Genomic DNA, 15558 nt, shown 5'->3' with positions numbered 1-15558 from the left:
TATTTGTTGTCTTTTTAATTTAGTTTCATTTTTGTTCATTTCCACTCAATGACTGCTAGTTTTAATTTAGTTTTCAGTGGTTTTTTTTTCAGTAAGTAGTTCTTTGTGTGTGTGATGATTTATTATTTTTGGGCTGCCAAAGTTAATTGGTTTACTGATATAATTTAAATATGTTTAAATATTAAATATTTAAATTATATCAGTTAAATAAGTGATAAAGTTTAAATATGACAATTAAATGTATTATGGACATATAGTGTTATCGGCAGGGGTCGGTCAACCCATATGGCGCCTAGGGCGCCATATCTTCAGGGGCGCCGATCCACCGAGCCAATTTCAGCATGTGTCCAATCTGTGTCAAACAAAATGCATCCTGTGCATTCCGATAACCTGTCGTGGCGCCCTCTGTGGAACATGTAGACCGTGTACTGAATGCCTAACTACCATACTACTCTTAATGTTTCTGTTATATATGTGTTTGGCAAAAACAGTGAGAGTATGGATAGTATGCCATAGACTCACAAATCTGAGTGATGCTAAATGAAGTGGATATATATTTACAATTCATTGAAACAAAACCTGCAACTGCATTCAGTCATTTGCCAGTGATAAAGGAGGTCATGTGCAAGTAGGTGTTCAGCCTGTGAGCAATTGTCTACTGCAGGTAAAGACATTTTCTAAATAAAAGATTATCAAAATACCAACATTACATGAAAGCACTTAAAAGTACCAAAATTTACCAAGCCAATACCATGTTTATTGGACATGTTCCTCAGAGTAGCCTACCATTTAACCCTTGTGCGAACTTTGGGACATATTTGTCTTTTTCATTTTCATTTTTCGATCATTTTGGCTGTGTTAATGCCAACGGAATAAATTTAGCCAAAGGTGTGTATTTTTGGGAAATTTTGATATTTCAACTTCAGTTCCTATAATACATTTATAATACACTGTGTACACAAAATAGTTACACTCAAGACCTTAAGGATAAAAATGTCCCCTTTGAAACCCATTAAAACTGCAATATTTGATCCCAATTCCATTAAGCATAAAATCACAAATTCTATGATATTATGCTTTCATTCCGAAACCCTGGCTTCAAAATGTAAATGTTTAATATTTTCCACCAGATGGTGCCATTTTTCTCATGTTTAGCCTATGGAGCAAATACATGCTTTTTTCCTGTTTTCTGATTGCTGTATTATAGAGCACTGCAGGCCAGTTGAATAAATGATGCAGCTAAAATTGTGTGGGTGTGTTGGTATGGATGTCAGAGTGTGTTTTGTGTATTGAGAAATGTGTGTGTGTGTGTGTGTGTGTGTGTGTGTGTGTGTGTGTGTGTGTGTGTGTGTGTGTGTGTGTGTGTGTGTGTGAAAAACAACAGTGGCATTATGTAAACAAACTGGCATTTAATGGGTTAAAATCATGAAAATGAATGAATATTTGGTAGCTATAATCAGGACTGATGTTTTTATCTGACACTGTACAAAAAATAATAATGCATCAAAATCAATGTTATTGCTAATCATTGACATATCCCAGACTGTAATAATAATTACAAAACAAAAACAAAAAAAAAACAAAAAAAATTCCCTTAGCATTTAGTATATGGAAAATAATTCACTTTTTTCATTAAAAAAACAAAACAAAACAACAACAGTGGCATTATATAATCAAACTGGCATTTAAAGGGTTAAAATCCTGAAAATAAATGAATATTTGGTAATTATAATCAGGACTTATGTTGGTTCAAAAAAATTAACTCTTTGAAAGTGGAAAATAATATTAATATATAATATTATCTTGGCAGTTTTTTGATGCAGACATTTTTGTCCTCTAAGGACCTCTGAGTAACTGTTTTAAATTGACGCACAAGGGTTAAATACCATGATATATTATAAAAATACCAAGATTTTACCATATTGTACCATCACTGTACCATGATACTGCCACAGCAGGCTTTTTCAGCTTTTTTGAAAAACTACATCTTGTGCTGTGTAATGTAAAAAGGTATCAATATGTTTTTAATCCATAGCTTCATTAATGATACACAATATATGTAGATTACTAAAGAAAATGTTCAAACGATGCTCCTAAAATCACCAGAAATGTATTATTTGGTGCTGTTTTTGCTTTAAATAAATAGCAAATAAATAACTAATTAAATAATCCCCCATGCCCCCAGACCCCCCTACAACATCATGGTACAATAGATTGTGTACTTGATGGGCCCCAGACTCCCCAGTAATGACGAAAGCCTACAAATGCCCCTGCTGTGAAGCATACTGTACAATGTGCATAGATCTTTAGGGCAGTGTGCCTTTGCTTTTTTTTAATATTTTTTTTATTTTTTATTTTATTTTTTTATATTTTTATATTTCTTCCCAACATTGTTATTATTAATGTTTGTGCTGGTTTGAGTTTATACCCATTGGTGATGTATTTAATTATGTGTTAAATTGTACTCTTTTTTGTGTAAAAATTAATACATAATTCTCTAATCATTTTTATCAAGCGGGGAGTGGGGGGTTGACTGGAGGGTCTCGCTTAGGGTGCCAAATAGGATAGCACAGGTTATCGCTATCTAGTGGTATTTGAGGGCAGTTGTAAAGATAACATTTTATAATATACTTTTTATCAAAAACTAAAATTAAATTCTGATAATTTTATATTAGTTAGTTTTGAAGAAATTCATATGTATTTTAATTTCATTTTTTCCAATCATGTTTTTAGTTTTATTTCAGAAAACCATTTTTTTTTTTTTTTTTTTCCTTTAGTTCTCATTGTAGTTTTGTTAGCAATACAAATACTGGTAAGAGACATGGTACAATAGAGAGGAAGAGTGACAAAAATACTTCACCTGAATTTTCCAACAAAAAAGAAAAGAAAAAAGAGAAAAGAGCCACAGTCTCATTGTGGCCTGATCCTATTCAGGCAGGTTTCAGAGTGTGATGCAATACAGATAACCGAAGAAAGGCATTGCTCCAAACATGAGGTCACAGGCACAGGAACAGTGGTATCATGTGCTTCCATACACACAGCACTGACACATAATACTTAATGAGGAACAAATAGTGCTGTTTTTTTAACTGCATTTCCTCTTTTCCTGGATCAAGTGTCTCCACCAACAAAAACAGTCTCGTGTATGGGATATGCATTTACCATAATAAGTGGTCTCATCATTACCAGAGATACAGAGGATCAGTAGGTTCACTGCACTTAAAAGCAGCCAATAGACTTCAGCAATGACCGTGGGGCACAGTGACTGTATGGGAAGAGTGTATTTTTCAAACAGATGTGGTACATAATGCCAGTTTTTTACCTTTTCCCTCTGAACTTTGTCTTTTCCTCTCTTCCACTCTCACAATTATGATTTTATGTAAAACTTTTACCTTTGGGATTGACTTAATTGTTTTAATGTTTGTGGTCCCAGTGGCTCCAATGATGCACATGTAAAAATAATAACAGTAATTTCAAAATGAATCTGTTATTTTCCCTTATACCACGGGTCTGTTAAATGCTTGATTCTGATTGGTTCACAGACGTTCTAAGGTGTGCAATTATTTTTCAAGTAAACGCATGGCTATAATGGAGTTCCAGGTCTTGACCACATAATGGTTCCATGTCACTTTGCCAAATTATTTCAGTTATTTCAAAGAGCCCTGCAGGCTACCACAACAAAATATCAAATTAAAACAAAGACATTGGTTAAACTTAATCGGTTAAGATCGTCAAACAATGTCTAAAATATCCTACATATATTTCAATTTCGGTTAAAAAGAGCCCTCGCGCTCCCTCGTCTCACTCACACACACACACACACACACACACACAAACACACTCAGAGACTTGAGTCGCGACCAATAAACAGAGCCGCACTCCCACGACTTGATCAATACAGTTTCTATTATCTAAAATAACTTTTAATATGTGCAAATTTTAATGTTTCAATGTATCTTGCCCTAATCAGCATCGCATAGCTATAGTGGAAAGCACCATCGGCTACCCATCTCTTTCGCTCTCACACAAACTCTCTCGGGAGCAAAGTCAGCACACCCCCTCGACTCACTGGGATTGTAAACAGTTGTTTAGCAATAGAAAAGCTGTACAAGAAAAGTAACACTCGCTGCTGAGACTTAAACTTACACTTTGGCCATTTGACGCAATGTTATTCCTGACGAGAGCCACTTTAAACACATGCAGTTCAACTCGCGATCTCTCTCAGTTTCTGTCTTTCTCTCGCTCACACACACACACGCACACACCCACATGCACTACCTTGTTACTCCAATGCCGAGAAACTCCGTTGCTAGCTCTAAAGTGACGTTTTCGAACTAGCAACAAAGGATTGAGCTGTATCAGAGCAAGATTCACTTGATCAATACAACAGTTTCTATATTATCTGAAATATCTGTGGGAAACACCCTCGCCTAATTCAGGAATGTGCCAGCTCTTTAACAGGGATTTCTAGGAACCAGAATATTGGTTTATTAAGGTTATGGCAATGAGGTTAACCAGCTTGAAGGAAGCTGTTTGTTTTAGGTTAGAACTTTATCCTGTAAAAAGTGCCACACTCAGACGAATGGGGGTGATCTCAAAATGTGAATTTTGAGGGAGAGATTTATCGTGCCACATATGCATCAACTAATATGAACAGACACTTAAAAAAAATTAGACAATGAAACACAAATGATGGCAAAAAAAAAAAAAAAAAGAAAGAAAGATGTGAGAGAACAAGACAGAGAGAATAAAAAGGAGAAGAATCCTGGAAGCTCTCTGCCTGCAGATGTTGACCTAGTCCAGCCCACCCACGTTGGCCTCAGTGATCTCTGATGGTGATGAGTGATGATGTCACAAGAGCTCATGCAGGCCAGAAGACAAGAGGAAAAAGCTTATCATCGGTGATGAAACTTAGCTACACACATACTGTATACGTATATAAACACAAACACATATGCACCTACTCACACACACTCCACACAACACCAAGTTAAGCTTACTGCATGAGCAAATGGGTAAAACCATGAATTTTAAATCAAGTGAGCATCACATTTTAAGAACTAGATCTTTAATATCCACACAGAAACTTTACATTAGATCTAAAGCAGTATAAAACATTATTTTTTAAATCTGCATAATTGTTATGCAAAAAAGTACATAATTAGATTTTTTTTTCCATGTATTTAAGCTTTGAAGTTATCTACTAATATGCTAGTGTACTTAGACAGTTCGACACATACAGTGTAGACACAAACTCATTTAATAAATGAACCCATTGAAATGTATTTGCTCTAACTTCCTGTTTCAGTAACACAGGACAGAAACCTGCACTTGTCAAGCCATTTCATGGAGTCTTCTACATGGCATTTAAACTGAAAAGTGTGGCATACACAAAGTAAGCTCTTTTGACGCTTACTAAATATATGGCGGTGATTGGAAAATACTCTAATATGAGGAGACGGCTCAAGGGGGATGAGGAGACTTGTTGTCACTTGCTCAATTTCATATGTTCTTCTAGCTGTTTCCAATATTTACTTGGGTGGTCAAATTCAGACCAGTTTATTTACCCATTTTTTCAATAAAAATATTTGCTTCATGTTGTTGTCATTTAAAAAACAACATCTGGATGTCTGCAGTGACTTGGAGGGCAAAAATCAGTCTAAGAAGATACGCTCCATAGTTTTTATATCCCAATGTTCTGGTAACAAAAGATAGAAAACGTTTTAACCCCACACTCTGATTACTACTATAGTGGAATGATTGTGGCATCATTACAGCTGTGTAAACAATCATAACACCACTAGTGGAAGAGTTTTCTTCACTGGGAGAGTTCACCTTGTTTATATCTGCAGCACTTGGATATTTTTGGAGAAAGAAAAAAAAATATTTCGCACTACCAAGGTTTACTGGTTGAATGCATTAGTCCGTTCAATGATACATTGATCTATGATGCATAGTTATAAATCCTGTGACCACAGCAGAGTCTGATATTCATTTGTTAACAGCTATGCGTGGCTTATAAATTCTGCTCTTGTGCCTAGCTTGGATCACTCAAAGGATCCAAGGACAGCGTTTTCACCGCCAGTTGAAAGAAATACATGCAACACCTCAAAATACTCTCAAAGGAAACCAGTATATTAATGTGACATTTTCTTTTCCCTCAAAACTACTGCCAAATGCCATACAGCACTGCATGCTATATTTCCCTTAATGCTACTGCCAGCTGTCGTACCAAACTCCAAGTCATATTTTTCAAATGATGTGACAGAACCAACACGTCTTCTAATGATGGAAAAATACATCACAGTGCTAGATGACCCTAAATCTAGGCATCGAAGGAACTGATCATCAACTCTGCATTAATAACAAGGATTAAGTGTGCGCGCAGTCACTGCTGTCACAAAGATGATGAATGAAAAATGTATGTGGTTAGAAATAGTAATTGGGCTTGGGGAGACAGGACAGTGATTACAGTGCCCAGCAGTACTAATACAGTATATGACATAATAGACTTAAGGAACTTTATTTGTCAAGTATAGAAAGTATGAGGAATTTCTCTTGCTGCAGACTGATCACACTGGTATTTCGGCGACAGTATTTTGAAAGTTCTTCAACTGAAATTTGTCTGTTTACCGAAATTCAAACCACTGTCACCACAATTACTTCCTTGTTTCCACGGGACGAGAACCTGTGTCTTTGAGATCAGTAGCGTCAAAGTTACAGGTAAACACATTTGAATTGATGCAAAAATGGCTGACGGGGGGGTGACACTTGTAGGTCATTTGGGAGATGGGATGATTTCAGGGCACATGAACATTTGGAAGAAACATGTCGAATTCCTGTGGGAACATGTTGCTTGGTGGAGGGGTCAAAAAAGAAAAAGAAGAAGACCACTTTTCTTATAGAGAAAGTTACAGTATATGAGAAACTCAAATTATTTAAATTTTGTTCTGTTGAGAAATTATAATGTGCATTTTGCTCAAAAAGATTTTGGAGAAAAAAAATGATGTCATACTTTGTCATTTAATGGTGTGTTCACAATTGGCAGGTTTGGTTCGATTAAACGAACTCTGGTGCGATTGCTGTGTTAGTGTGGTTCATTTGAACAAGTGTGAAAAAAAAGCAGAAAATGCCAGAGTGAACGCTAAGCAAACCTAGACTAAATGTATCATTTTCTTTTTTGGTCCGGACCAAGAGAACCGATCTACAAGTGTGAACACACCCTAAGTGTTGTTATATGGAATCTTGAACCTCATTTCATACATTGCACCAAATAGTGCATTCTAAGTGAATTTATTTAACTGGTAAATTAACCAATGTTTAGTCCTCCCATGTGCGTCGGCTGTAAAACCCCACAAACAAGCAAAATGCAAGGCTCAAGTAAAGTGAAAATAATGGCTACATAAACTGTTGGTTAATATGTTTATTATAGCTTCTAGATATTTTAAATTTTTAGAGGATTTGAATTAAAAATAAAGCTAAACATGTCCTAGTTTACTCACTCACTACTCACTGGCCGAAACCCAGGATTGAATTGAAGAAAGTACACCTCATGGAGTCTCGCCATTTGCTGAAGTCCTCAAGTCCCTCGCCGGCCTGCTCCACTCCAACCAACAGGCCCTGCTTGAGCTTCATCAGGACCAAGATCACCATTTCCACGAGATCCTCAGAGCTCAAGCAGAGGACCAGCAGGCGATCCGGAGGCTCCTCAGCCAGGAGAAAGCCCCGGTTGTGACCTCGGACAACAGCAGCCCCATGCCCCCACCCTCGCTCATGAAGATGGGGGACCCAGAAGCCTTCCTCAATCTATTCAAGCAAACTGCTGAGATCTGGGGTTGGTTGCATGCTCAGTGGGCAGCCCGGCTCATCCCTTGTCCGGGGAAGCCCAACTCACAGCTTAACAACTGCTGGCGGCTAGTCTCCTGGTTTACAGTGACTTGAAAAGGACCATCCTGCAGCAGGTTGGCCGGAGCCCAGAACAGCACAGTCAGCTCTTCTGGTAAATGAAGTTGGAAAGCCTCCCGTTTGCCTTCTCTCAACATCACAGTGATGCCTGCCAGAAATGGCTGCTGGCGGGGGACCGTGACGTTGAGGGAGTTGTCGACCAGGTGGTGCTGGAGCAGCTGATCCGTCAGCTACCGAAAGGAATGGCGGAATGGGTCCAGTGCCATCGCCTGGCGTTGCTGGAGGAAGCGGTCCAACCGGTGGAGGACCATATGATGGTGTACCCAAGGGCAGAAGAGCCCTCCTACTCTCTCCCCCACCCCGTGTTTTCCCCGATCTCTTCTACTTCCCCCCTCCCCTCTCACTCTGCTCTCTCTCCACAGCCCAGCCCAGTACCACGGAGGCATGGTATTTCGCTGCCGAAGCTGGCTCCCCGTTCACAGGGGTTTGTCCCTCCCCCGGCAACTTCAGTGCCTCACCGCTCTCCCCCTCAGGTGGATGTTAGAGTTGCGGGGATCTGGGGCACTTCCAGGATCAATGCCCTGTGATGGAGCTGGAAACTGTGGTCCAGATCCCTGACACTCCACAGGCTTCCCCCGATTGGGCCGGAGCGTACAGGATACCGGTAAGTGTCAATGGGAGTACTCACCAAGCCTTGGTGGACACCGGTTGTAACCAGACCACTATCCACCAATGCTTGGTTCAACACGAGGCTTTGGGCATAACCAAAAGGGTGAGGGTGAAGTTTGTGCATGGGGATATTCACAACTACCCTGTAGTGACCCTCGTTATTAAATTTCATTGAACAAATCATAGAGTGGAGGTGGCGGTTAGTCCCCATCTCACCCATCCACTAATCCTGGGAACTAATTGGCCTGAATTCAAAAATGTGTTGAAGGAAATATGTGCGGATTGGTCCTGCATGAAGGCTGTTAGATGTGAAATGTGCGATGCTTTGGCAGGGGAGGCGGAGCCGGGGCTGCCTTCGTCAGCTCCACATCAGGGTGACATGAGGGAGGGGGAGGCTGTGGCCCCTCCCATCCTCAGGGGATTTCCCTCTGGAGCAGTCGAGGGACGAAACCCTCAGGCACGCCCTTGATCAAGTGAAAGATATTGATGGTCAACAACTCCAGCTGAACATCACGCTTTCATAACCGTATGTTGCAATAATAAGAGAGTGGTTGTATCGAGTGACACAGGATGCTCAAACAAATGAGGATACAACCCAGCTGTTAATACCACAGAGACACCGGGAAATGTTGTTCCAGGCGGCTTATTATAATCCTATGGCAGGTCACTTAGGGGAGAAGAAAACACTGAGCTAATCACAGTGGCAGTGGGGGCGTGGGAGCATTCATCCAGAGAGAGAGAAAGCAGTAAGGGTGCATACACCTGAGCCAGTTAATTATTAACACTTATTTCCAGTTGTAGTGAGCTTGGAGAGAGCAGCATAAAAGGGACCACGCCAGCACCAAGAGGACTGAGAGAGTTTGGGTCCAGAGACCTATTGTGAAGCTGAAGACTTATTGTGAAGCTGATGTGTTATTGTGAAGTTGTAAAGCTGATGTGTTATTGTGAAGCTGTAAGTGCTGGAGTTTATTCATTAAAAACCCTTACCTGTGAGTGGAAGAAACCAGTTCGCTGTGTCCTCCTTCCCCTCCTGACCTGAAATTTGTTACACTCACCTACATCTCCTCCTGACACGCCAGCTGCAAAGTGTCACGTGACTACAGAATGCCTTGTGATTGGCTTGTTGCATCAAGATGGAATTTAGAGGGTTACATGTTGTTACATTTAATTTCAAGCGCATAAAAAACTCACGCCGGAGGGTGACAGTCAGAAAAATAGAAAGTACGTGAAAAAGGGTTAACCGTTTTTAGGGATTTTGATTAATCTAAAATTTCAAGAATAAAGTCATGAAATTTTGAGAATGAAGTTCAAATTCCATGAATAAAGTTGTAGCATTATGAGATTAAAGTGTAACAAGGCAGGCAAGGATGGAGGATCTAAATGCAGCTTTAATGTAAACAAAAGATGAACAAGGTAACTCAGAATTAAATGAAAACAAAACACAGGGAACCAGGTACAGAACATGACAATGCATGTGAAGACTGACAATCTAACCAGGGGAAACAAGGGCTTTAATACACAAGGGGAAACAAGGAACACCTGGGGAAACAATCAGGGAATGAGGAACACCTGGGGGAACAATCAGGGAGAACCAATCATGAAATAAAACTACAAAGGACTACAAAACTAACACAGGAAACAGGAATGGGGAACTAAACAAGAATTTCAACATAATAGTCTAGACAAAGACAGGGAATACATGACAGAGCCCCCCTTTAAGGAGCGGATTCCAGGCGCTACACAAAAAAAAATTGTTCATGGGGTGTGGGGGGAAGGGGGAAACAAGTAGTTCAGGGGGCACAAGGGGCAAACAGGCAGTTCATGGGGGCACAAGGGGCAAGGGGAGCAGAAGAACAAGGCAAAGTCAGGGAGGCTTGAGACCAAGGCGGAGCCAGAGGAATGGAGGTCCAGGGCAATGCTGCAGGTTTGGAGGACCAAGCTGGAGCCAGAGGTTCAGAGGGCTGAGGAGGAGCTGGGGGCTTGGAAGCCCGAGGCAGAGCTGGTGGGAGTGAGGACCAAGGAGACCAGAGCAGTTCAGGCAGGCAGCCTGGAGACCAAGGAGACCAGAGCAGATCAGGCAGGTGGCCAGGAGAACAAGGAGACCAGAGCAGATCAGGCGGGTGGCCAGGAACCAAGGAGACCAGATCAGGCAGGCGGCCAGGAGACCAAGGAGACCAGAGCAGATCAGGCGGGCGGCCAGGAGACCAAGGAGACCAGAGCAGATCAGGCGGATGGCCAGGAGACTAGAGCAGATCAGGCGGATGGCCAGGAGACCAAGGAGACCAGAGCAGATCAGGCGGACAGCCAGGAGACCAAGGAGATGACCTCAAGGTGGAGACTGGTTCAGGAGTTCTGGTAGGCGGCCGCAGGGCCAAGACAGGGTCAGAAGGCCTGGGAGGCAGCCGCAGGGCCGAGACAGGGTCAGGAGGCCTGTGAGGTGGCCACAGGACAGGGACTGGGCCAGACAGCAGAGCCGTTGTAAGAGGAGTCACTGGTAAGGTGGATGGAATCGCTGGAGGAGGAGTCTCTGGACGAGCGGGCGGAGCCGAGGAAGACTCTGTGGGAGGAGCTGTGGAAGACTCTGTGGGCGGAGCCGGGAGAGGCTCGATGAAGGCAGGTGGAGCCAGGAGAGGCTCGAGGGGCGAGGTTTCAAACAACTTCCATATTTGTCAGTATTTCCACATTATTTTTATTTTGAGAAGACAAACTCCTGGACATATTTGCCAAAGTTTCAGCACCTTTGGACTGGACAGCTCCATAACACTTAAGTTCTAGCCTACTTTAACAAGCGATCTGCGTGCTGGTTTGAGAAATTCCATCTTAAAATAACGCTTAAGTTGCAACGTTATTGGGAAACCCAGGTATGGTCTGCTTTTTTGTTGTTTTTTGCTCTCAAAACAATAATATAACTGAGGGGATGTTACGACATTCACTAAGAATTAATTGTGCCCGGTAAATGTGCTATTTATTAGCACTTCACAGACCACCATATTTGATCCTGCCAGGACTGTATGTTCACTGTGATCCAGACACCTAAATCATCTCTTAAACATGCTGAAAAAGTGTGTTTGACAACACAGCGCATCTGGGTAGGCTATGGCTATAATGCTCTTCTCCATCATTTGACCAGTGTTTGATGAATTACTGCTGATCCCAGCTAACAAAAAAAGGTACTCAGAACGTCCCCTAAATGACCTCTATGACGTCCCATGAACGTCCATGTGTAGGGTCCTCTTGCCGTCTTCCGGACGTTCAAGGGGATGTTCACAGGATGTCCATTCAGGACGTTTAGGGGACGTTCACAGAGGCCATTTAGGGGGATGTCCTGAGGACCTTTTTTTGTTAGCTGGGTTAGTTTAATTCTTCCTTTGTCTGAGTTGCAAGGTGTCAGGTCTGATGATAAAAGGGAACACATGGGCGAATGGATTTTGCGAGTGTTGTTATGGAAATGTCAGATGAGGGATAATATAGGGACGGTCGCAAACTCTGCCCCAGACGAAAATTGGACTGGTAGCAAATGTTCAGAATATCCTCGGAACGTCCGCCAGCGAACATTACAAAGCGGACCTAATGCGGACCTGTGTGGACATTCGCAACGTCCGGGGGATGTCCCCTGTTTGCTGGGATGTGATGAGTTGAAAATGTTCACAAACATCTCTTTTAAATAAAATTCATTTACCTCCAGGCATTTTTTGTGAATGAAGCGCAATATACAATGAGCCTAATTTAAACTGAAAGGAGTGTGTTTGCACCAAAAGAATTGACAATGGCTTCATTTAAATACTCAAGACGTAGTGCCATTTCAGTGCTGAACGTGCCCGCTTAAATAGATTGCAGGTGGTTAATGAATAAGATGCAGGTTTTTGCACTGAAATACCATGTGCAAAAGTTGCACAACTTTTCTGCACAATGTCTTGAAATGGACCTATATAATTCACGGCAGTTCCAATTATTTTTCACTTCACCTGAGTGCCAGCTTGTATCTTGCACCTCCCTTGACAGGCGCCCACAGGTTGAAAACTTCTGTAGGCTACTATTGCAGAGAGCTCTAATAATGCTACGACTTTATTCTGGTAATTTTGACTTTACTCTCGAAATATTACGTCTATATTCTCGTAATTTCGACTTTATTCTCGTAATTTTGACATAATTATCAAAATATTAAGACTTTAAACTCATAATGTTATGACTTTATTCTCGAAATTTGACTTTATTCTCAAAATAGTATGACTTTATTCTCTAAATGTTATTTTTTGTTATTGTGTGGCACTAAAACGCTGTCATACTTTATAATGTTGTATATGCTTTTACAATGTATTTTTATTAAGAAACAGGATTTTTATAAATTTTATATTACAGAATGTTTTATATGGTAGCTTATCATTATTTATGATTTGAAGGAGAGCGACAATGTTTTTATGTATAGAGCAAACATTTTACTTCAGGGGAAGTAAAGTATATTTAAATTTCAATTCATTCATTACAAGTCTCCTTCCCAATACAACATATACTGTTTATTAGACCAGTCCAGCTTCCAGTTCATTGTTTACTCAGATTCTGCATCTCAACTAACATTCCAACTGTCATTTTTATTTTATTCTGCTCCTGCTCCTGCAAGGTCCAAACTCAAATAACAGTAACAGTTTATAATTGGATGTAATAAAATAGGAACCAAGGGCCCCTGAAACACTGAGGGTCTTTGTTTTACACAAGATGAGGCTAAGCTGGAGGATGAAGCCATCTCTCAAGAGCATCTTGGTTGAATGAGAAACAGGTGTGGCTGCATTCAGACACATTTCTTCCATGTCTCTGAATGGACAGTTTAAGATTAATCAGCCAGATGCCTTCAACACCCATCTTAATGCTTTATTCGTGTCAGGGCTTCAGCGCACTGCTCAACACAAGCGTCATGTGCTACTTTGACCTCTACATGAAAACTGTTGCAGATAGCATCACAGAAGGGATTAAATGAGGTCACTATGGTAGCAGAAAGCAGGAAGTGTACACAACAAACAAGCTGTGTCCCAGATTGTTAATAATTCAAAATCAATGTGATTTTATTTGTAGTTTATTTGTATGAATATAGTACTAATTTTTCTTATAATAAAAAAAGAAATAGTTATCCTGTGATAGTAAACTACTATATAGATATGAAATAATCATAAAAATATAATTTATGGAAGTGCACAAAAAAAATAAATGAATAAAAATAAATAAAATGACACTATTACATACTTAGGGTTCCTAATGACCCACTTTTGTTACTTAAAACATTATATATATATATATATATATATATATATATATATATATATATATATATATATATATATATATAATACTAAAGAGGTGTGGCACAACTCCAAAAAATTGATCAGGTACAGGGGGTGGAATGAGGTCCTGGGTCACTAAAGACACAAGGTTTGCATTTAAGGGTTAACATACTACTCACACTACCTATACTTCAAAATAGTAGAATAGTGCAGAAGTTTGCAGTTTGGGATGAACCTACAGTAAGAAAGGAAGAAAGTCCTGACAATGACTATGGTAAATCAAAGGAAGAATAAAAGGACTTGTGGAACATGGATCCATGAAGCTTTGCTGTCTTGAGATGCTCATGGTGAATTTAAATTAGCTCAAGAACTGAGACACCATGACTAAAAAGAAACAAAAGGAAATGATGGGGCATTTCATTTTAAACATTTTTAAATATATGGAAGCAATCCCTCTTAAATAAAAATTCAACTGCTACTGACGACATATACTGTATAATTTGCATCTTTGCATGCTCTCGGTCTCATTTCTTTGAATAATTTGCCTTCAGAGAGCAACTTACATTCTTCACATCTCTTGCAGTACATCCCCAGCAGACAAAGGCAAATGTGTAAAGTTTTAGTGGTAAATACAAAGGGACAAAAACATGATTAAAATAGTGAAGCTGGCATCTTCTCATCCTCAGTTGTTAACCAGCTACAAAGTTAAACAGCTGCTGCTAGTACTCACGATCGTACTCATGCAAACTTTTGCAGTTCAGACCCAAAAGTACAATGTGAAAAGAGACCAGTGGGGGCAGAGGGGAGGGGGATGGATCCAATTCATCTTCGGACGAAGCAATCAAACCAAGTTTGAAAACAGCCCAAAAGACATGAGCTCATGTGAAAATCACAAACATAGGTGCAAAGTTGGACTTGTCATTGCAACACAGTGCTGTGGAAATGCTGTACCTGACACCATTGAGGTCCATACTTTGGGCAGCACTGATAAGACATGTTTAAGGACCTTTAGAAGACACATTATAAGCGGTTCATAACTATGTGAAGTTTATAATATATTATGCAAATAATTATCTAGTCCGCGGTCTTAAAGTGTGATGCAGGGTGGCACAGTTGGTAGTGAGCACAATCATTTTACCATTGTCTTTTGATATTTTAAATGAAGCACTCTGTCTTCTTCGATGCAGTTCTCTGATACATATTTTCTCTGCACACTGCACATTCATACACAAATAGACACATTTGGATTTCTTGTTTGGGGCTTACTGGCCTTTATTAAAAGAAAGATTAGTATTGTGACTGCACTTTACTCCCTGAGATCCTAGTCTGGCCCTCTGCCAGGTTACAACTAGAGAGTGCATCATCATTATTTGTGGACCATTACTGTGAGAACTGTTACCACATGCAACCGTCTAACACATGTTTGCAGATCTGAGAGGAATAATTCAAATATACCCTCATAAGCTCATTTCACAGGTGTTACACTGTTTCAAAACATGAAAATACAAATTTTGTAGGTTTTGTTCTAACAAACTATTACTACTTTTAAATCTAGAATAAGGCAGGTAGTGGAATGTGACATAATGAAGTTCAGTGGCTTCTAGAAGTCGTCATGTGACAGTGAGGATGTTGAGTTGTTTATGGTAATGGTCCAAGCAATAGGGGTGTCAGAGTTACGAAGCAGCAAGCAGTTTTGGCACATTGTACCTAG

This window comes from Myxocyprinus asiaticus, chromosome 34 (genome assembly GCF_019703515.2).
Source record: "Myxocyprinus asiaticus isolate MX2 ecotype Aquarium Trade chromosome 34, UBuf_Myxa_2, whole genome shotgun sequence".
Classification (NCBI taxonomy): Eukaryota; Metazoa; Chordata; class Actinopteri; order Cypriniformes; family Catostomidae; genus Myxocyprinus; species Myxocyprinus asiaticus.
The sequence above is the reverse complement of the archived record's forward strand: the minus strand, read 5'-3'. Positions refer to the sequence as shown.